Below are 23,090 nucleotides of genomic sequence, written 5' to 3' on the forward strand. Positions count from 1 at the left end.
TTTGGAGGGGTGAGGACCCGGTGCTTCGATTATGCACTTTTGGGTTAATCGTCGAGCGGCGTTGGCAGGACAGTGGCGACAACAAAAATAAGGTCCCAACCCAACCCTGGTTTCGGTGGTGCCATTTCTAATTGTCGGGAGGGTGTGGAGTATTGTGTGTCCCAATATCTGGTTCTTTGGCTCTGGCATTTGCTTCTGCAAATTTGTCTTGATTGCATTGTTCCACGGAGTAGACAACATGGTTCTGCATCTTAATCCTTCTATTCTAGTTCCGACCGACAAACGTTCGCCAACTTCGGCCTCGTCAAAGCAACATGCGAGATTTGTGTTCCCCAAGTTCAGTTGGCTAGACCTACGTGTTCTACACACCATATTCGGTGTTTCTTCCCCGATGCGACGATTTGCTACACAAACGGTAGATAGCGGCCGCCGACGTCTTCTGGTGCACATCAAACTTCCTAGACGCTGCTTCTATAAACTGTTGGGTTTCAACAAGTTTGCTTCGCTTAGACGGAGGCCTAAATGCGGCGACATGCTTCGCCTACGATGTGGAACCATTGAATTCCTGATGAAGAAGACTTCGACATTCCCAGGGACTTAGATATATTTTTCAATTTACATAAGAGTGTGTTTGTAAGGGTCTCTGCTCCTAACAACCGTGCTTGGGATTCAAATCAAATTATGTTCGCATGTCAAATATCTCTTACAATCAAAATACTTTTTCAGGGGTACAATCAAAATTACTTGGATATTTGGATTCAAATCAAAGACGGTTCTGATAGAAAATTATCCTAACCAATTTCATCATCACAACCATGTTTATTGAATCTCCAGAAAGGAAAATAATGTTGCTGGCATGTGGGACCGTGCGCAATTAGGGATCTGCTGCGGCCACTGCGATAGATGCCGATAAGGCTCTAGTTAAGATACTGTACGTGGGCATGTGCTGGTGGTGGGGATCAGAATAATCAGCTGGCTTGTCTGGTCGGTGGATGATTTGCTGCCCGATGAGATGAGATGATAATCATTCATTCCGTTTGCCAAGAAAAAAGATGATCATTCTCAACTCGAGGCGATGGTATGGATATGTAATAAGTGTGAGGCAGCCGGCAGCCTGTCAAAGTCCCTCCTTCTGACAAATCGTGTAGTCAAATGCCGGCAACATGCGCCTGCAACTCATGAACGAGAGACCCTAGAGAGCGCGCGTGCATCCACCTTGCTTTCGAGGTACGTCGCTCGATCCAAAGCGCGAGATGAGATGAGATCATACCCGGGCGGCTCGGTTCCCCTAGAATTACTTCCGGCGAGTACGTACTTTGTTGCCGTGCCAAGATAAATCTTGTGGCATCTGTACTATTTCGTGCCAGAAAAACCCAAACATTCCAGCGAGCGTGTAGGCAGGCATGCCATGAGCCGGACGAGCAGGGGGGACTGGAAGTGGAACTGCTGTGCGAGTGAAGTAAGACAGGAGAGCGCCATCCAAACCACCGGTCATGTCGATCCCAGTCCAGGTTCTTTTTTATCGTACGTAGGAGTAGATCCCAGTCCAGCGATCGGTCTACCGCGGCGTGCGTAGGTTGGTGGCGGCGTCTCGGGGACGGCAGGGCACGGACGATTCGACGAGCGGTCGACGGCTCCCCCCCGCGCGCGTCGGTTGGGTGGGCGACGGACGGCGACAGGTGGTTGCCGCGTCTCGATCGGCCGGGAACCGGACACCGCAGCACTGTGCTGGGATCTGGGCACGGCCCGAGTTGCCTCCGTGCGCCGGAACTTTCCCCGTCGTCTCGCTGGGCGCCGCTGGCCTCGCACGTACGCCGGGCCGATCTTGTTAGGTCCAGCCGTGCGAGGGGCAATGGCAAAGATCGAGCTGGAGCTGCGGCTCCTAGCTTTGCTTTGCTGTGACCTGTAAATCCGAAGATGATGTTCCGTTCTGCAGTAAAATGTATTGGTACAGTTTACGAAATATAGCAACAGAGATTCCATGCTACCCGCTGATGCAGATGCGGGAATCCCCAACGGTTGGTGGCGGGACACGGAGAAACTGCTGGCGCCTCGTGCCGGGGACCGATCGACCGGATACATGTAACATGCCCATAGCGCACATGCACATGCCATGCATCGCCGGGTGACCCCCATTTAACCCATCTGTAGTAGTGTTGCATAATGCGCGGTCCTGCTCCGGCAAAACTGTCTGTGCCGTACCGGACGACAGTGCAATCAACGTATGATTTGCCCCTCCAGCTACAGCCACAGGGGATGAGAAAGAGATGACACAAATGGTGGACAGGTGGCAGTGCCTATTGTTGAATTCTTGATGCACCAGCCATTTTTCCCAGTGATATCAGGCTCTGGCAAGTGGCAATTTCGTTTTCAGGCACAGCGGGAGGATAAGGTCCAGTCCAGAGATCTACTGGTATCTATGCTCATCACTTCATCAGTCACCAGATTCAGTGTGGCATGTTAGTACAATGACAGGTTAAGCCTTGTCAACCCAAAGCATCATCAGATTACTGCGACTGCACTTGTTATAGTGCTTTGTGTCCGAGAGCATAATGATGCAGGCTTTGCTTGTATATCTGTTTTTCAGATGTTATAAATTGACTGGCAAATTGAGAAATAAGAGATCCAGTGAACCTCCCGGCTCCTCACCGCTTTGGGATTCCTGGCCGTTGGATCTATCTGCTTGATGCGATTTGAACCGTCCGATCTCGCCCCGGATTGATCTCAGCCGCTGGATCGAACCGATGACACTATTGCAATGAATAGTTACCTCTCGTTCCTGCCACCGCGTGTAAATTCGTTGCCCCGCCGAGGGCATTTCCGTCATTTCACATGCTTGGAAAAATATCCAATTCGACAGGGTGAGCGCGGGGTCGTCGCTCCTCCCCCACTCGTGCCGCACCCTCTCCTCTTCCTCCCGCCTCGCCTCTCTCCCTCCCTCCAAACCCTAGAGCCGCCCGCGCCTCCCTACTACGCCGCCGTCCAGGTCCAGCCCCACGTCGCCGTCATCTCCTTCGCCCAGCCGGCCGCCGCTGCACCGCACGCCCGTGCCGTCTTCCGGTGCCACGACGCGCAGCCGACCGGGACCGCGGGCGAGGGAGGGAGGCCTCGCCCCCCTCGATCTGGATGGGGTCGCAGCCTGCCTACACCACCGCCAGCCAGCCGCCGCGGCGCGCCTTGCCGGCCGGCGCCTCCGCTGCCCCGCCGTCCAGGTCCAGCCCCACTCCCCCGGCACTCCTCCTACGTCCTCTGCAGGTGCTTCCCCATCACTCCTTCTCCATGGTCTACTGCAGGTTCTCTCCTCTCTCTGACCGCGTGGACGCAATTGGGGCAGGGCTGTTCACCGTGGCCGCATCAGGCGCGGGCGCAGCCGCAGGCGGAGCAGCAGCAACAGGTGAGGCTGTACACGGCGGAAGGGGAACAGGCGGGATACACGGCCAAGTGGGAGGAGCTCCATCCGGTTTCGCAGCACCTTCTCCTGCAAATCGAGTAGGTTCCTGGTCATATCGTATCTCGTGCCCATCTTTCTTGTCGAATTTGGTACTCGTGGTTTATTATTGGCTTCCGCCGCTGTGACGTGCTGGGGTTTCGAAAACATCTCGTGGTGGTGGATTTTGCAGGTATTGTGGGGATCAAAGGAGTTGTCTCTTTCTTCATTTTGTGTATTTAATTGTGTCTCCCTTGATTGGTTTGGTGCTTTGCCTTGTGCTCATAATGATTTGCCTCATTGCTCTCTGACCATCACCTGGTTCATCTGTGATTTGGCAGGGACAAGATAAGGGATGAGAGGCATGTGTGTGAGCAGGTGGCACAATAACTGGATGCTCGTCAGACTACCTAGGTTTGGTTTTATTCTGTGGGTTCTTTGTTCTTTAATTTGCAGAACATGTTTGAACAACGTTTCAGCCTTCACGGATTAATGCAGTACCCTAACCATTGCAGAAAAGAGGAAGAAAGTAAAACTGAACCTAAATTCAGATATATCTTGACGAACATCTAGTTATCTGCTTAAAGAACAAAGGGTGCTTAATATTGGTTTGGTTTTATTCTATGATCAGGTGGAACAATTCAGGATAAAACTAAACCTAAATTCAGTTATATTTTGACGTAATCATATATTAGTTGCAATTAGATTATATGAGCAAATCAGACTAGATGGTCTCATAGACCTTTAGAAGTTGTTGATATTCTCTATTTTTGGTCACATCATTTTTGTAAAAATAGTAGAGTCGCTAACACATCTGCACAACCTATGGCTTATTGCATATATATGCTTGGTCTTCTGTTATGCGCAACGAAACCATGGGTTTTTTTATTCTATGAAAATGCGGTATATAAGTGTTGTATCAACAAGATCTACGTAAGTTAGAAATTTAGAAGTAATGCCTTCCATGTAAATAAAAGCATTATTTTATTGTGTGGTATGATGAAAAAGTTCACCTAGGTCCACTTGCTTTTATTTGTTGTTTTTGTTCCGATAATGTCTGATTTATAGTTTCCGTTTCATCAGCACAAATAGACTCAATGGTGTAATGATTCAGTGGTATTTATGGTTTTTTTTCATGATCCAGGATATCAGATTTATGAGCTTTTGTTATTTGATGCAATTTCAAAAAGTATCGGTAAGGTAAAAATGATCTACAAGCTTATTGCATTCAAAAGTAGTTATCACAAGAAGAAGCATGAGACACTAGCAGGTATATAATGTCTATTCTTCTTTCTATTTGTTCTTTAGGTTCAGATTACAAATTCTTACTTGATGTAGAAGTTTCAACCGAATAGTGCACCCTCAAAATTGTGTTTTGTTATGCACGATGCAAGATTCAGCAGCACCACACCTAGATTTTGAATGGCTCATAGCAGACTGTATATGGCTAACCTATTGTATGACATTCTTATTTTTTTGTCTATATGCATTACTTCTAGATATACTTCTATTGTTGCACCATCACATGGATCAATCACACTAAAATATGATGTTGATCTTGCACAAAAGGAAGAAGGGTGGTGTCACATAAGCATGGTTCGACCTAGCTAGAGTTGATCATGGTAGCCTCTTAGGTGCCAACAAACGTCTTTTGTATATTTCAGTTAATTCTCAACAGGTTGCCAACAAACTTATTATTATGGTGTTGTTCTAAACCTTAAACTATTGGTGCTTTATACTACATATCATATGAAATGCATCAATGGGATGTACTGAATTATCACTATTTTGTTACCGGGTTGGATATGATTCCTGAATCTACAACTTTGCTTCACTGATGTATTGTTAGCATCTTGATGTGATAATTTGTTCTTTATTTGGTTCCCCTTGAAATTGTTTTATCTCTTCCTGCTCCATTAGCAATGTTTATTATTGTAATATTCTGTTCATATTTTTTTCACTTGCTCCCAGGTTTTTGTTATTCTTGTCCTGCTACCTTTTTACTTAAAAAATACAGAACAAACCTTATGTGACGCGTCTAATATGTTCTGGTAGATGAAATCCTACCTCACTCTTCTATTAGAATACTCCTCCCAATACATATCTCAACTCAGGCTCTTTCCATACATCGGTTACATCTGTCGTTGCTAATGACCAAGAGAATTTGCATGTTTCACCTATTTTGTTTACTGTCTGTCTCATGACCTATAAATATGTTAATCAGAGTTCAGTTATATCTATAGCAGTTCAACACTTTTAGCGATATCTATTCTATCCATACCATTTAATTTTGTCTAATCTACGTTAGGCCAGGAACTACATGCAGCTCAAAATCATGTTGCAGCTAAAGTAATAAGAAACATGGAGGATCACCTTATTATAGTATCATGGGACTATAGGTGTCCAAAAATTTGAACTCAACATCGACCCTACTATGTTGTTTCGATTTGTGATCCTTCTCACTTTGAACTAATATGTGTGCAATCTTATCAACTTCTTCTCCCCCTATTAGTCCCTCCGTTTCATGATATAAGGTGTATAGATTTTACTTCATGATATAAGGTCTGTGACAAACCTAATGACCTATGAATGTATGATTTTACTTTATTGTAGACAACATATTGACATACTTATATCTGCATATAGTTGTGCACAACTACTTATCTCTGCATATTGTTTAGATTTTATTGGCATTCAGTTTTCTTATTCATTTTGGTTTGCCCGTCGCTTCTACGGCAATGCGCAGCATGCCTCGCTTCTGTGGGCAACAGCAAAAACAGGGCGAAACAGAGCAAGCACAAAAAAGAATACAAATGCTACATACAACCAATGGGGTCCTTCTGCCTCATCAAGGATCTCTTCTGCCCTACCCCGTTGTTGTCAACTGATCAATACAAGCAGCCACCTCCATGCACAATTGCCGCAGCCTGCAGGTAGCATTCTATTCTTCTTCTTTTCTACCTTATTTTGTGCTTCCTTTGTTCCCCTGTTCACAACAAGATAACCAATGCCTTGGGAAAGCCTCCAAACTATATTTGATATATTGGTGATTTTTTATTGAAGAATTTATGGTCCACTTCCTCTCTAAAGCTTAGTCGAGTAGGTCTAATATTCTTCTCTACCCTTGCTACCAGAAAAATCTTCTATGTTTAATACATAATCTTTGTCTTGTGCTATGTACCACTTCTTTCAGAATAATACCTTCTCTATTCCCCGTTAGTTTGCATGGATTATTTCTTTGCCTGAGCACGGTTGTAGATACTTCGCTTGAAAAAATAAATAGTTTTAAATACTTGACCCATGCTCAGGTAAGTTAAAATGTTGAATGTTTCTTGCTAAATCATAGAGAGAAAAATTCATGAGTTTTGGGCTGTAAATATGGCTTACAACCATTTTGTTTATGACTGGCTGTAAATGATATTGATGTTGGTCTATCTCCCTGCGTAAAAAATGTCTTACAACCATAGATCTCATGTTCCAACAGGTTCAGAATCCAACTTGTTTTGCTATAAATGGCCTCCTGCACAGTTGTATACAAAGCTGAAGTGGGTACCACAGCCATGAAAGTTATCGTCCTGTATAGAACTTTTAGTTAAACTATCATTTTGAGTATATTTTTATTTATTAATAATGTTAATTACACTTTAGTTAAATTATCACTAAGTATATTTTTATTTATTAATGTTAATTACACCAATGGAATCAACCTGCAGAAACTGTACTTACAAAGGTGGATTGGAGAGGAAGTTGTCGATGCTCAAGCCATGATATTACTTCTACTTTTGCTCCATATAATTGTCTTGATAAACTACTATCACCATTCATTATCTAATCACACTAAATAAGAGATTGTACTGAGTTTTCTATCTAAATGTTTATATATTATGTGTATATGAATAAATATTCAGACTCAATATGTATAGAACGTTGTTTTCTTTGACTTCATGTTATTCTTATTCAATCTCACTTTTTCATTTGCCTGACATAAACATGGAAACATCAGAATTGACACTTGGATATAAGCCAGACCGTGAATTATGTCGGGTTTAGTGCTCCAATAATTATAAGTGACTCTTCTGTAATTTTTTATAACACAGGATGAGCCGAGCATTTGGAGAAAAACTGTATGTGAATACATCACCGAAGTGAAGGTATATGCATATACAATATGTAGAATGCTGCTTGATCTCCTGTTAGAGCAGCATGGGCTGTCACCGTTCGTTTCAACACCATTTGGAGAAAAACTTTATGTGAATAGGAGACAAAGTCAAGCATGAAAGCATGATGTGTTTGCACATGTGGTTTTCATGGGGCAAATGATGCCACATTGAATATCCTTTGGCCCCAATAACTTCCAAATGAGGTGTCATACCACTAGCTACTGTGATGTGTTATGCGAGATGTTGTCTGATTGTCCTCGCCTTTTGTTAAAGGGCACTGCTCCAAGAATTATTTGTCATTCTTCATGTTGACTACTATATATTAGTTACATTGATGCATCGCTGGGGCTTTATAGCAGAACTATATATGATTCTTATCTTGCAATGCTGCTCTGGCTTGCTTTCGCTATCTAATAACCCATCATTTTGGCTTACTTTTGCCACCAAATATATATCTCCCCTTTGTCATTAACTTTATAGGACCTTGAAGTATGTCTAGAGGGGGGGTGATTAGACTACTTGACCAATTAAAAACTTAACCTTTTCCCAATTTTAGAGTTTGGCATATTTTAACAATCTTTGGACAAGTCAAGCAATCATCACACAAATCAAGCAAGCATGCAAAGAGTATATAGGAAGCGGAAATTAAAGCATGCAACTTGCAAGAAAGTAAAGGGAAGGGTTTGGAGGATTCAAACGCAGTTGGAGACACGGATTTTTTTGGCGTGGTTCCGATAGGTGGTGCTATCGTACATCCACGTTGATGGAGACTTCAACCCACGAAGGGTAACGGTTGCGCGAGTCCACGGAGGGCTCCACCCAAGAAGGATCCACGAAGAAGCAACCTTGTCTATCCCACCATGGCCGTCGCCCATGAAGGACTTGCCTCACTAGCGGTAGATCTTCACGAAGTAGGCGATCTCCTTGCCCTTACAAACTCCTTGGTTCAACTCCACAATCTTTGTCGGAGGCTCCCAAGTGACACCTAGCCAATCTAGGAGACACCACTCTCCAAGAAGTAACAAATGGTGTGTTGATGATGAACTCCTTGCTCTTGTGCTTCAAATGATAGTCTCCCCAACACTCAACTCTCTCTCATATGATTTGGATCTGGTGGAAAGAAGATTTGAGTGGAAAGAAACTTGGGGAAGGCTAGAGATAAGGATTCATATGGTAGGAATGGAATATCTTGGCCTCAACACATGAGTAGGTGGTTCTCTCTCAGAACAGGTAAGTTGGAAGTGTAGGTTTGTTCTGATGGCTCTCTCCACGAATGAAGAGGAGGTGGAGGGGTATATATAGCCTCCACACAAAATCTAACCGTTACACACAATTTACCAATCTCGGTGGGACCGAATCAACAAACTCGGTCAGACCGATTTAGTAAACCTAGTGGCCGTTAGGATTTTCGGTGGGACCGAAATGCAACTCGGTAGGACCGATATGGTTAGGGTTAGGGCATAACGTAATCTCGGTGAGACCGATTACACAAACTCGGTGAGACCAATTTTGGTAATTAGCTAACCAGAGAGTTGGTCAGGTAAACTCGGTGGGACCGATTTGCTCTTTTCGGTGAGACCGAAATGTTACAAAAGGGAAACAGAGAGTTTACATTGTAATCTCGGTGGGACCGATCGCTCACTTCGGTTAGACCGAAACGTTACAAAGGGAAACAGAGAGATTACAATCCCATCTCGGTGAGACCGAGATCCCTATCGGTGAGACCGATTTGCCTAGGGTTTGTGGCAGTGGCTATGACATTTGAACTCGGTGGCGCCGGATAGAAAGAATCAGTGTGACCGATTTTTGCTTTAGGTTTAGGTCAAATGAGGATGTGAGAAAGTAGTTGAGGGTTTTGGAGCATATCACTAAGCACATGAAGCAAGAGGCTCATTAAGCAACACCTCATCCCTCCTTTATAGTATTGGCTTTTCCTATAGACTCAATGTGATCTTGGATCACTGAAATATAAAATGTAGAGTCTTGAGCTTTTGAGCTTGAGCCAATCCTTTCTCCTTGATATTTTGAGGGATCTACTTTCATCATCCATGCCATGCTATTCATTGAGCTTTCCTGAAATAATAGTCTTGGAATAGCATTAGCTCAGTGAGCTATATGTTGTTATGAATTACCAAAACCACCTAGGGATAGTTGCACTTTCAATCTCCCCCTTTTTAGTAATTGATGACAACATATAGATCAAAGCTTCGACACATGATAATAAGATTGAAAAAACATCGTCGCTTTGAGAAGTATGTGATAAGCAAGAGCTCCCCCTAAATTTGTGCATAGTTTAAGATTTGCTTTGGACTGCAAATGCACAAGGAATTAGGCTCATGGGTTACTCTTCCATGTCAATACATCTTGGTGGAGTGCTCAAAATAATAAAGATTGAATACATGCACTCATCACCAAACAAAGTGAATGATCATATAAGGATAGGTAAGATAATAACATATAATCAAGCATAAGTGTACCTTATGATCAAACACATGATCATCAATGTCTCACAGGTAATTGCATAGTATCTCAAGCAATCAAAAGCAAACAAGTTCAACCAAGAAGACAAGAGAGAACAAAAAAAAACAGCAAATCTCTCTCTCTCGAAACCCATGATCTATACATTTTTCTCCCCCTTTGGCAACAAGTTACCAAAAAGTTCATAGAAAATGCATAGTGCTAGATCGTCTCCCAGGCTTGGTCTTCAGGTGGTGGTGTAGAGATGGCTCCTTGGACGAAGACTTCAGTTGATGTAGACGGAGCTGGAGGAGTTGGTGCTGGAGTGGTTGCCCTGGAGCTGTAGGAGCTGTAGCTGGTGCAGATGATGTGGCTCTTGTGTCTGTTATAGGCACTGCAGCTGACCTCTGAGCTCTAGGCACTCTGGCAAATGCATCTGTGGTTGTCTTGCCCTTCCTCTCCTGCATGTCATCCTACAGTTGTTCCACAACTGACTGAATCTCAGTTACTTTGACATCAAGATCATAGAATTTTTGTTCTATGATTCTTTCCAGGCTCTCCTGGTTTTGAGTTAGGGTGGCCAACCCCTTCTCAATCCTTAGTGTTGATGCTATCAAGTAACCAAGCTGCTCCTGTTTGTTCTTCAAGAAATACTCAGATGCCTCCTCTTGAGTTGGCATCTTGACAGCCTTCTCTTTCCTTGCTTTTTCCTTCTTCTCTTGAGCTTGCACTGATGATGGTTCATTCTCATTCATGACAACTTGATTGTCCTCAAAGTCTGGGTAGAGAGCAAAATGTTCTTTATCCAACTGATATTTTCCTGTGCCCATCTTTGAGTTAATCAACTCCTGAATCTGTGGGGCATATCCACAACTTCTCTTCTGATCTGCTGCAGTCCTCTTAATGGTTTCAACCATAAGGCTCATGACCTTGAATTTCTGGGGCACATCAAAAATGTGAAGCAAGTTAATTGCATGCCCTCTTATCATGTTGTGGTCACCTGATTTGGGCAAAAGAGTGTGCCTTAAGATCTAGTTGATCGTAGGCAGCCCTGACAGAAGAAAATGGACTGACCCAAACGAGAAAGTCTCAAGGGCTTTGTCTGGGATCTCTTTGTACATATGTGACATAGAATTGTGTCCCATCTTCTTCTTGGCATATACATCCAAGTCATCTTCACTCTCCTTTGGGGCTTTGATCAGACTTGCCCATTCCTCAATGGTTGACTGGTATCTCGTTCCTTCAGACATCCATACTATCCTGCCATCTGGATAAAAATGCGCTGTGGAGTAGAATTGCATAATGAGTTCATCATTCCAGTTGGTGAGCTTCTACCTAACAAAATCTGCAACTCCATAAGCAATGAAACTGTCTTGCACTCCAGGATAGTGTTCTTCATTTTCCTTCATGTAGGTCCAGTCGACCCACCTCATATCATACACTATGGGCTTCTATCCAACAAGATTGTCTCATAGAAGTCCTGCTGCTCCTTGGTGTGGAACCTGTAATCTACAGCAGTCCTTCTCCTGGTGGCATATGGATCAGACAATCGCCATAGCCTCAACCCTGAGTCTTTCCTGATCTTCATGTTCTCAGCCACAGGATGAGCATCATTGTGGTCTGGAATCTTGGGTTTGAGCTTTCTTAGGACCTGCCCTTCTTCACCTTCCTCAGCAGCAACCTTAGGCATTGGGGCCTTGTTCTTCTCAGCTGTTGGTATACTCCTGGTATTCCTCTTTGGTGCAATCTTGGGCTTGGAGGCAGCTTTGGGTGCTTCTTTGGGCTTTGATGTTGCAGCCCCTGACTTTATAGCATCACCCATAAGCTTCTGTGCCTTTGGTGCTGGTGCAGCAACCTCTTCTTCCTCTTCCATCATGGAAGGTTGACCAACAACTCTGGCCATGGTCTTCTTGACCCTTTCCTTCCTTTTCTTTCCTTCTGCAGCTGGCTCTTCAGGCATTTCAGGTACTTGAGTTGATCCTCTAGCTTTGGACATTGCCTGTCTTTGTTGGGGAACGTAGCAGATATTCAAAATTTTCCTATGAGTCACCAAGATCTATCTATGGAGAAACTAGCAACGAGAGAGAGGGGAGTGCATCTACATACCCTTGTAGATCGCTAAGCGGAAGCATTCAAGAGAACGGGGTTGAAGAGTCGTACTCATCGTGATCCAAATCACCGGAGATCCTAGTGCCGAACGGACGGCACCTCCGCGTTCAACACACGTACAGCCCGGGGACGTCTCCTCCTTCTTGATCCAGCAAGGGGAGAGGAGAAGTTGAGGGAGAGCTCCGGCAGCACGACGGTGTGGTGGTGGAACTTGCAGTTCTCTGGCAGGGCTTTGCCAAGCACTACTACTACGGAGGAGGTATTGGGGAGGGAGAGGGCTGCACCAGGGGCAAGGGTGAAGCTCCCATGCGCCTCCCCACTATATATAGGGGTGGAGGGGGCTGGTTTCTTGCCCTCCAAGTCCATTAGGGCGTTGGCAAAGGTGGGAGGAAAGAAATCCCATCATTTCCTTCCCCATTGATTGTTATCCCCCCTTTTTATGGATCTTGATCTTATCCCTTCGGGATATGATCTTATTCCTTCTAAGGGGGGATCTTGGTGCGCCTTGACCAAGAGTGTGGGGCCTTGCCCCCACTACCCACGTTCATGTGGGCCCCCCATGCTGGTGGGCCCCACTCTGGAACTTTCTAGAACTTTCCCGGTACAATACCGAAAAATCCCGAGCATTTTTTGGTGGCCAAAATAGGACTTCCCATATATAAATCTTTACCTCTGGACCATTCCGGAACTCCTCGTGACATCCGGGATCTCATCCGGGACTCCGAACAACATTCGATAACTGCACACTAATTCCCATAACAACTCTAGCATCACCGAACCTTAAGTGTGTAGACCCTACGGGTTCGAGAATCATGCAGACATGACCGAGACAGCTCTCTGGCCAATAACCAACAACGGGATCTGGATACCCATGTTGGATCCCACATGTTCCACGATGATCTCATCGGATGAACCACGATGTCAAGGATTCAAGCAATCCCGTATACAATTCCCTTTGTCAAGCGGTATTGTACTTGCCCGAGATTCGATCGTCGGTATCCCGATACCTTGTTCAATCTCGTTACCGGCAAGTCTCTTTACTCGTTTCGTAACACATCATCCCGTGATCAACCCCTTGGTCACATTGTGCACATTATGATGATGTCTTACCGAGTGGGCCCAGAGATACCTCTCTGTTACACGGAGTGACAAATCCCAGTCTCGATTCGTGCCAACCCAACAGACACTTTCGGAGATACCCGTGCACCTTTATAGCCACCCAGTTACGTTGTGATGTTTGGTACACCCAAAGCATTCCTACGGTATCCGGGAGTTGCACAATCTCATGGTCTAAGGAAATGATACTTGACATTAGAAAAGCTCTAGCATACGAACTACACGATCTTTGTGCTAGGCTTAGGATTGGGTCTTGTCCATCACATCATTCTCCTAATGACGTGATCCCGTTATCAACGACATCAATGTCCATGGTCAGGAAACCGTAACCATCTATTGATCAACGAGCTAGTCAACTAGAGGCTTACTAGGGACATGGTGTTGTCTATGTACCCAGACATGTATCTGAGTTTCCTATCAATACAATTATAGCATGGATAATAAACGATTATCATGAACAAGGAAATATAATAATAATAACTAATTTATTATTGCCTCTAGGGCATATTTCCAATAGTCTCCCACTTGCACTAGAGTCAATAATCTAGTTCACATCGCCATGTGATTAACATTGACATGTCACATCGCCATGTGACCAACATCCAAAGAGTTTACTAGTGTTACTAAACTAGTTCACATCACCCTATGATTAAGACTCAATGAGTTCTGGGGTTTGATCATGTTTTGCTTGTGAGAGAGGTTTTAGTCAACGGGTCCGCAACATTCAGATCCGTATGTATTTTGCAATTCTCTATGTCATATTGTAAATGCTGCTTTCACGCTCCACTTGGAGCTATTCCAAATGGTTGCTCCACTATACGTATCCGGTTTGCTACTTAGAGTCATTTGGACAGGTGTTAAAGCTTGCATCGACGTAACCCTTTACGCCGAACTCTTTATCACCTCCATAATCGAGAAACATGTCCTTTATTTACTCCAAGGACAATTTTGACCGTTGTCCAATGATCCATTCCTGGAACATTCTTGTACCCCTTGATTGACTCATGGCAAGGCACACTTCCGGTGCAGTACACAGCATAGCATACTATAGAGCCTACGTCTGAAGCATAGGGGACGACCTTCGTCCTTTCTCTCTCTTCTGTCGTGGTCGAGCTTTAACTCTTAACTTCATACCTTACAACTCAGGCAAGAACTCCTTCTTTGACTGATCCATCTTGAACACCTTCAAGATCATGTCAAGGTATGTGCTCATTTGAAAGTACCATTTAGCGTTTTTGATCTATCCTCATAGATCTTGATGCTCAATGTTCAAGCAGCTTATTCCAGGTTTTCTATTGAAAAACACTTTTCAAATAACCCTATATGCTTTCCAGAAATTCTACATCATTTCTGATCAACAATATGTCAACAACATATACTCATCAGAAATTCTATAGTGCTCACACTCACTTCTTTGGAAATACAAGTTCCTCATAAACTTTGTATAAACCCAAAATCTTTGATCATCTCATCAAAGCGTACATTCCAACTCCGAGATGCTTACTCGAGTCCTTAGAAGGATTGCTGGAGCTTTGCATATTTTTTAGCATTCTTCAGGATTGACAAAACCTTCTGGTTGTATCACATACAACCTTTCCTCAAGGATATCATCGAGGAAACAATGTTTTGACATCCTATCTGCAAGATTTCATAAATCATGTAGTAATTGCTAATATAATTCCAATAGACTCTTAGCATCGCTACGAGTGAGAAAGTCTCATCGTAGTCAACTCCTTGAACTTGTTGGAAAACATCTTAATGACAAGTCGAGCTTTCTTAATGGCGATACTTACCATCATTGTCTATCTTCCTTTTAAAAATCCATCTGTACCCAACGGCCTTACGACCATCAAGTATTTCTTCCAAAGTCATGGATCCTCTCTCGGATTTTATGGCCTCGAGCCATTCGTCGGAATCCGGGCCCACCATCGCTTCTCCATAGCTCGTAGGTTCATTTTGTCTAGCAACATGACCTCTAAGACAGGATTGCGTACCACTCTGAAGTAGTACGCGTCCTTGTCGACCTACGAGGTCCGGTAGTGACTTGATCTGAAGCATCATGATCACTATCATCAGCTTCCACTTCAATTGGTGTAGGTGCCACATGAACAACTTCCTGTGCCCTGCTACTCACTGGTTGAAGTGATGGTTCATAACCTCATCAAGTCTCCACCATCCTCCCACTCAATTCTTTCGAGAGAAACTTTTCCTTGAGAAAGGACCCGTTTCTAGAAACAATTACTTTTGCTTCCGGATCTGAGATAGGAGGTATACCCAACTGTTTTGGCTGTCCTATGAAGATGCATTTTTTATCCGCTTTGGGTTTGAGCTCATCAACCTGAAACCTTTTCACATAAGCGTCGCAACCCCAAACTTTTAAGAAACGACAACTTTGGTTTCTCCAAACCGTAGTTCAAACGGTGTCGTCTCAATGGAATTACGTGGTGCCCTATTAAAGTGAGTGCGGTTGTCTCTAATGCCTAACCCATGAACGATAGTGGTAATTCGATAAGATACATCATGGTACGCACTATATCCAATAGGGTGCAAATATGATGTTTGGACACACCATCACATTATGGTGTTCCAGGCGGTATTAATTGTGAAACAATTTCCACAATGTCTTAATTGCGTGCCAAAGCTCGTAACTCAGATACTCATCTCTATGATCATATCATAGACATTTTATCCTCTTGTCACGATGATCTTCAACTTCACCCTGAAATTACTTGAACCATTCAATAATTCAGACTTGTGTTTCATCAAGTAAATATATGCAGTATCTACTTAAATCATCCGTGAAGTAAGAACATAACGATATTCACTGCATGCCTCAGCACTCATTGGACTGCATACATCAAAATGTGTTACTTCCAACAAGTTGCTATCTTGTTCCATTTTACTGAAAACGAGGCTTTTCAGTCATCTTGCCCATGTGGTATGATTTGCATTTCTCAAGCGATTCAAAATCAAGTGAGTCCAAATGATCCATCTGCATGGAGTTTCTTCATGCATATACACCAATAGACATGGCTCGCATGTCTCAAACTTTTCAAAAACGAGTGAGTCCAAAGATCCATCAACATGGAGCTTCTTCATGCGTTTTATACCAATATGACTTACATTGCAGTGCCACAAGTAAGTGGTACTATCATTACTCTCTTATATCTTTTGGCATGAAAATGTGTATCACTACGATCGAGATTCAATGAACCATTCTTTTTAGGTGCAAGACCATTGAAGGTATTATTCAAATAAATAGAGTAACCATTATTCTCCTTACATGAATAACCGTATTGCGATAGACATAATCCAATCATGTCTATGCTCAACGCAAACACCAAATAACAATTATTTAGGTTTAACACCAATCTCGATGGTAGACGGAGCAGGCGATGCTTGATCACATCAACCTTGGAAACACTTCCAACACACATCGTCATCTCACCTTTAGCTAGTCTCCGTTATTCCGTAGCTCTTTTATTTCGAGTTACTAACACTTAGCAACCGAACCGGTATCTAATACCCTGGTGCTACTAGGAGTACTAGTAAAAGTACACATTAACATAATGTATATCCAATATACTTCTATCGACCTCGCCAGCCTTCTCATCTACCAAGTATCTAGGGTAATTCTGCTCTAGTGGTTGTTCCCCTTATTACAGAAGCACTTAGTCTCGGGTTTGGGTTCAACCTTGGGTTTCTTCACTGGAGCAGCAACTGATTTGCTGTTTCATGAAGTACCCCTTCTTGCCCTTGCCCTTCTTAAAACTAGTGGTTTCACTAACCATCAACAATTGATGCTCCTTCTTGATTTCTACATTCACGGTGTCGAACATTGCAAATAGATCAAGGATCATTATATCTATCCTTGTTATGTTATAGTTCATCACGAAGCTCTAGTAGCTTGGTGGCAATGTCTTTGGAGAAACATCACTATCTCATCTGGAAGATCAACTCCCACTCGATTCAAGTGATTGTTGTACTCAGACAATCTGAGCACAAGCTCAAGATTGAGCTTTTCTCCCTTATTATGCAGGCTAAGAAAATCGTCGGAGGTCTTATACCTCTTGACGTGGGCACGAGCCTGAAATCCCAATTTCAGCCCTCGAAACATCTCATATGTTCTGCGACATTTCCAAAATGTCTTCGGTGCCTCAATTCTAAACCATTTAACATTACCGAACTATCATGTAGTCATCAAAACGTGTATGTCAGATGTTCGCAACATCCACAGACCACATTCGAGGTCCAACACACCGAGCGGTGCATTAAGGACATAAGCCTTCTACTGTCCGCATAATTGCTACTGTCAACTTTCAACTATATTTTCTCTAGGAACATATCTAAAACAGTAGAACTAAAGCGCGAGCTACGACATAATTTGCAAAAACCTTTTGACTATGTTCAGGATAAACAAGTTCATCTCATGAACTCCAACTCAGATAGACATCCCTCTAGTCATCTAAGTGATTACATGATCCGAGTCAACTAGGTCGTGTCCGATCATCACGTGAGACGGACTAGTCATCATCGGTGAACATCTTCATGTTGATCGTATCTACTATACGACTCATGCTCGACCTTTCGGTCTCTTGTGTTCCGAGGCCATATCTGTACATGCTAGGCTCGTCAAGTCAACCTAAGTGTTTCGCGTGTGTAAATCTGGCTTACACCCATTGTATGTGAACGTTAGAATCTATCACACCCGATCATCACGTGGTGCTTTGAAACGACGAACTTTCGCAACGGTGCATAGTTAGGGGGAACACTTTCTTGAAATTTTAATGAGGGGTCATCTTATTTACTACCGTCGTTCTAAGCAAATAAGATGCATAAACATGATAAACATCACATGCAATCAAAAAGTGACATGATATGGCCAATATCATTTTGCTCCTTTTGATCTCCATCTTCGGGGCTCCACGATCATCATCGTCACCGGCATGACACCATGATCTCCATCATCATGATCTCCATCATCGTGTCTTCATGAAGTTATCTCGCCAACTATTACTTCTACTACTATGGCTACCGGTTAGCAATAAAGTAAAGTAATTACATGGCGTTGTTCAATGACACGCAGGTCATACAATAAATTAAGACAACTGCTATGGCTCCTACCGGTTGTCATACTCATCGACATGCAAGTCGTGATTCCTATTACAAGAACATGATGAATCTCATACATCAAATATCATTCATCACATTCTTTTGGCCATATCACATCACATAGCATACCCTGCAAAAACAAGTTAGACGTCCTCTAATTGTTGTTTGCATGTTTTACGTGGCTGCTATGGGTTTCTAGCAAGAATGTTTCTTACCTACGCAAAAACCACAACGTGATATGTCAATTGCTATTTACCCTTCATAAGGACCCTTTTCATCGAATCCGATCCGACTAAAGTGGGAGAGACTGGCACCCGCTAGCCACCTTATGCAACAAGTGCATGTCAGTCGGTGGAACCTGTCTCACGTAAGTGTACGTGTAAGGTCGGTCCGGGCTGCTTCATCCCACAATACCATTGAAACAAGATTGGACTAGTAACGGTAAGCATATTGAACAAAATCAACGCCCACAACTACTTTGTGTTCTACTCGTGCAAAGAATCTACGCAATAGACTTAGCTCATGATGCCACTGTTGGGGAACGTAGCAGATATTCAAAATTTTCCTACGAGTCACCAAGATCTATCTATGGAGAAAATAGCAACGAGAGAGAGGGGAGTGCATCTACATACCCTTGTAGATCGCTAAGCGGAAGCATTCAAGAGAATGGGGTTGAAGAGTCGTACTCATCGTGATCCAAATCACCGGAGATCCTAGTGCCGAAAGGACGGCACCTCCGCGTTCAACACACATACAGCCCGGGGACGTCTCCTCCTTCTTGATCCATCAAGGGGAGAGGAGAAGTTGAGGGAGAGCTCCGGCAGCACGACGGCGTGGTGGTGGAGCTTGCAGTTCTCCGGCAGGGCTTCGCCAAGCACTACTACTACGGAGGAGGTATTGGGGAGGGAGAGGGCTGCGCCAGGGGCAAGGGTGAAGCTCCCATGCGCCTCCCCACTATATATAGGGGTGGAGGGGGCTGGTTTCTTGCCCTCCAAGTCCATTAGGGCGTTGGCAAAGGTGGGAGGAAAGAAATCCCATCATTTCCTTCCCCACTGATTGTTATCCCCCCTTTTTAGGGATCTTGATCTTATCCCTTCGGGATATGATCTTATTCCTTCTAAGGGGGGATCTTGGTGCGCCTTGACCAAGGGTGTGGGGCCTTTCCCCCACTACCCACGTTCATGTGGGACCCCCCATGCTGGTGGGCCCCACTCCGGAACCTTCTAGAACCTTCCCCGTACAATACCAAAAAATCCCGAACATTTTCCTGTGGCCAAAATAGGACTTCCCATATATAAATCTTTACCTCCGGACCATTCCGGAACTCCTCGTGACATCCGGGATCTCATCTGGGACTCTGAACAACATTCGGTAACTGCACACCAATTCCCGTAACAACTCTAGCGTCACCGAACCTTAAGTGTGTAGACCCTACGGGTTCGGGAATCATGCAGACATGACCGAGACAGCTCTCTGGCTAATAACCAACAGCGGGATATGGATACCCATGTTGTCTCCCACATGTTCCATGATGATCTCATCGGATGAACCACGATGTCAAGGATTCAAGCAATCCCGTATACAATTCCCTTTGTCAAGCGGTATTGTACTTGCCCGAGATTCGATCGTCGGTATCCCGATACCTTGTTCAATCTCGTTACCGGCAAGTCTCTTTACTCGTTCTGTAACACATCATCCCGTGATCAACCCCTTGGTCACATTGTGCACATTATGATGATGTCCTACCGAGTGGGCCCAGAGATACCTCTCCATTACACGGAGTGACAAATCCCAGTCTCGATTCGTGCCAACCCAACAGACACTTTCGGAGATACCCGTAGTGCACCTTTATAGCCACCCAGTTACGTTGTGATGTTTGGTACACCCAAAGCATTCCTACGGTATCTGGGAGTTGCACAATCTCATGGTCTAAGGAAATGATACTTGACATTAGAAAAGCTCTAGCATACGAACTACACGATCTTTGTGCTAGGCTTAGGATTGGGTCTTGTCCATCACATCATTCTCCTAATGACGTGATCCCGTCATCAACGACATCCAATGTCCATGGTCAGGAAACCGTAACCATCTATTGATCAACGAGCTAGTCAACTAGAGGCTTACTAGGGACATGGTGTTGTCTATGTACCCAGACATGTATCTGAGTTTCCTATCAATACAATTATAGCATGGATAATAAACGATTATCATGAACAAGGAAATATAATAATAATGACTAATTTATTATTGCCTCTAGGGCATATTTCCAACAGTCTTCCTGCTGGCCTTTTGATCTTCATGCCTGGCTTTACTGCAGTTGAACTGAGCACCTTCTTGAGCACTACCTTCTTGGAAGTAGCCTCATCTTCTGCTGCCACATAGTCCTCATCCTTTGAGTCTGAGGTTCTCTTCCTTCTAGCTCTTGTGGCTGCTTTGGGCAAATTTCTTGGAGTGCTTCTGCTCCCTTCATCTGAAGTACTTGAGGGACTAGTGCCCTCACTCATGTGAATCTGCTCTACTGACTTGCTCTGACTATCACTTTGGTCTGACATGCTGCAAATCACTGACTGCTGACCCTATGAATAGTTATAGATGAGACAGAGTGGATGAGCATCACAAAATGCAGAGATTTTTGCAAAAGAATGATTAAAAAACTTAGTTTTAATTTCCACAGAAAGCATTTCGGATCTACCAATTTTCAAACTCGGTGATACCGAAGCAGTTTTGGAACCTAAACTAGTGAACTCGGTCAGACCGAGTCACAGTTCGGTGGCACCGAGACTGCTAGGGTTTCACAAAGTTCTAAAATCGGTCACACCGATTTGTAATTCTCGGTCAGACCGAGACTTACTAGTGCAATGGCGTTAGCCAAATCGGTGGGACCGAGTTTTTCAACTCGGTGGGTCCGAGATGGTTTCGGCGGAAACCTAACCCTAAATTTTCGAATCGCATCTATTCTAAGGATCGCATTGACTGGATAGGAGTGTTTCAATCGTGGCAAGATGCATTACGAACACAATGTGCTGAGAATCAGATGAGGAAAGCACTGTGATCGAGTTCATACTCTAGTTTGGCGGTGAACTCGCTACGGCGGCAACGACGGAGAAGAAATCCGTTGACGGCGGCGGAGACCAGCGACAAGAGGCGGCTGGCGACGAAGTCTACGATCCATAGACCTAGTAGGCAGAGAAAGCTACGCGCGGGCGAAGGGGTTTGGAGGAATTTCCAAAATTTTGCCCGTGACTATATATAGCCCGACACTGTCGGTGTGACCGAGTTGAACAACTCGGTGGCATCGAGATGCATAACTGTTAACAGTTACAGCAACTCGGTGTGACCGAAAAGTTCATATTGGTTGCACCGAGATTGAAAACCTAGATCGACTTAGTGATCTTGGTATGACCGAAATGGTGGAATCGGTCAGACCGAAAATCACAAAGAAGTTTTGGAAGTTTAAGTCTATGACAAATCGGGGACTCCGAGTGCTCCTCACACAGAGTGGTTCGAATCTGACTTGATCAAATTTTGTGATGTAACATGAATAGAGTTTGAGACGAGAAAAGCATAGATAGCTAGAGAGGGTTTTTAGACATTCTTGTCCATCCACTTGGCCAAAGAAAAGGAAACCAATCAATCAAAACAACAAGTGGATGTCCTCGAATGAGTAAAATTTGCAACCAGCATGCTCACACAATAAAGTGACAAATGAAATATGTGGCAAAGCATGCACAACCAAAACTAGCATCTATCAAACAATTGGCAATGACTAGGTCATCTATATATGAGTATATTGACTTAGGAGTCAAATGAGAACATTTGATCATAGGTCATACTCATCGTTTAAGCTCAAGTTGGGTTACCACTTTTACATAATGCATTGATGTGTTCACACCATTAGAGTTGCTTTGACTCAATTCTTAGAGTTAAGCTCCCCCTAGATGTGAGATCCCCCCTTAGAGGGATGAACTAACCTTGGGTTTTGTCGATGATGACTTCATGTAGGTGTTGAAGATGTGAATGCTCAAAGTTGATGTAGATCATTTGGAGCAATCTTTTGGAGTGAGTTGCACTTTCAACATACCTACATGGGTTAGTCCCACAAGGAACAAAACAAGAATATCCATAGACATAGAGTGATGCACACACAAGATGATGTCCATGAATTCATTTGGTTACCTTGCCCCTTGCCTTACCAACATGAGGGTTTGTGACTCCTTGAACTAGTGCAAGATGTGGAAGTTGATTGCACTTGCTCTTGCCGTAATGATATGAGTGAAGATGTTGGCGGTGTCACCCTCAAGAACTCTCTAGTTCTTCTTCTTCGGGATCCACATCATCTTGATGGGAATCCTTGGAGTTGTGGTTGTACTTGATGAAGTAGAACTTGACGTAGTCTTGGGAACCCACTTGACCAAGGCCTTAGGTGCTTCTTAAAATGCATCAATCTCCTCTTGAAGCTTGTCCTTGCCTTTATGGTCTTGTGGTGGAAGATCATCTTGAGCTTGTGTTCCCTTGAAAGAAGTAGGATCATACTTCTCTTGTTGAGGAACAAACTTCGTCTTGGGGTATTGATCTTCTTCCCACTCAACTCCATTGGCATTGAACTTTCGTTCAAAACCAACACCTTAATTCTTCCGGTGCCTTCCTTGCTTGCGTACAATTTCCTCGAATTGCTTACTCCCGGCAAGGCTCTTGTATACACCTTTCTC

The 23,090-nt window shown here is 43.9% G+C and overlaps 1 long non-coding RNA gene across 3 annotated transcripts; it reads left to right on the plus strand.

The window, feature by feature from the left end:
- Positions 1-2,899: 2,899 nt before the first annotated feature.
- Positions 2,900-7,930, plus strand: LOC119348702. 3 transcript variants are annotated; one of them, XR_005169083.1, is made up of 6 exons: positions 2,900-3,255; positions 3,335-3,489; positions 3,769-3,841; positions 4,572-4,697; positions 6,174-6,360; positions 7,525-7,930. It is a non-coding gene; the product is annotated as an uncharacterized LOC119348702 (long non-coding RNA). The 3 variants fall into 3 exon arrangements; XR_005169082.1 differs by having other exon boundaries at positions 2,900-3,212; positions 3,294-3,489; XR_005169084.1 differs by lacking the exon at positions 7,525-7,930 and adding an exon at positions 7,141-7,372 and having other exon boundaries at positions 2,900-3,212; positions 3,294-3,489.
- The last annotated feature ends 15,160 nt before the right edge of the window (positions 7,931-23,090 follow it).

This window comes from Triticum dicoccoides, chromosome 1B (assembly GCF_002162155.2).
Source record: "Triticum dicoccoides isolate Atlit2015 ecotype Zavitan chromosome 1B, WEW_v2.0, whole genome shotgun sequence".
Lineage (NCBI taxonomy): Eukaryota > Viridiplantae > Streptophyta > Magnoliopsida > Poales > Poaceae > Triticum > Triticum dicoccoides.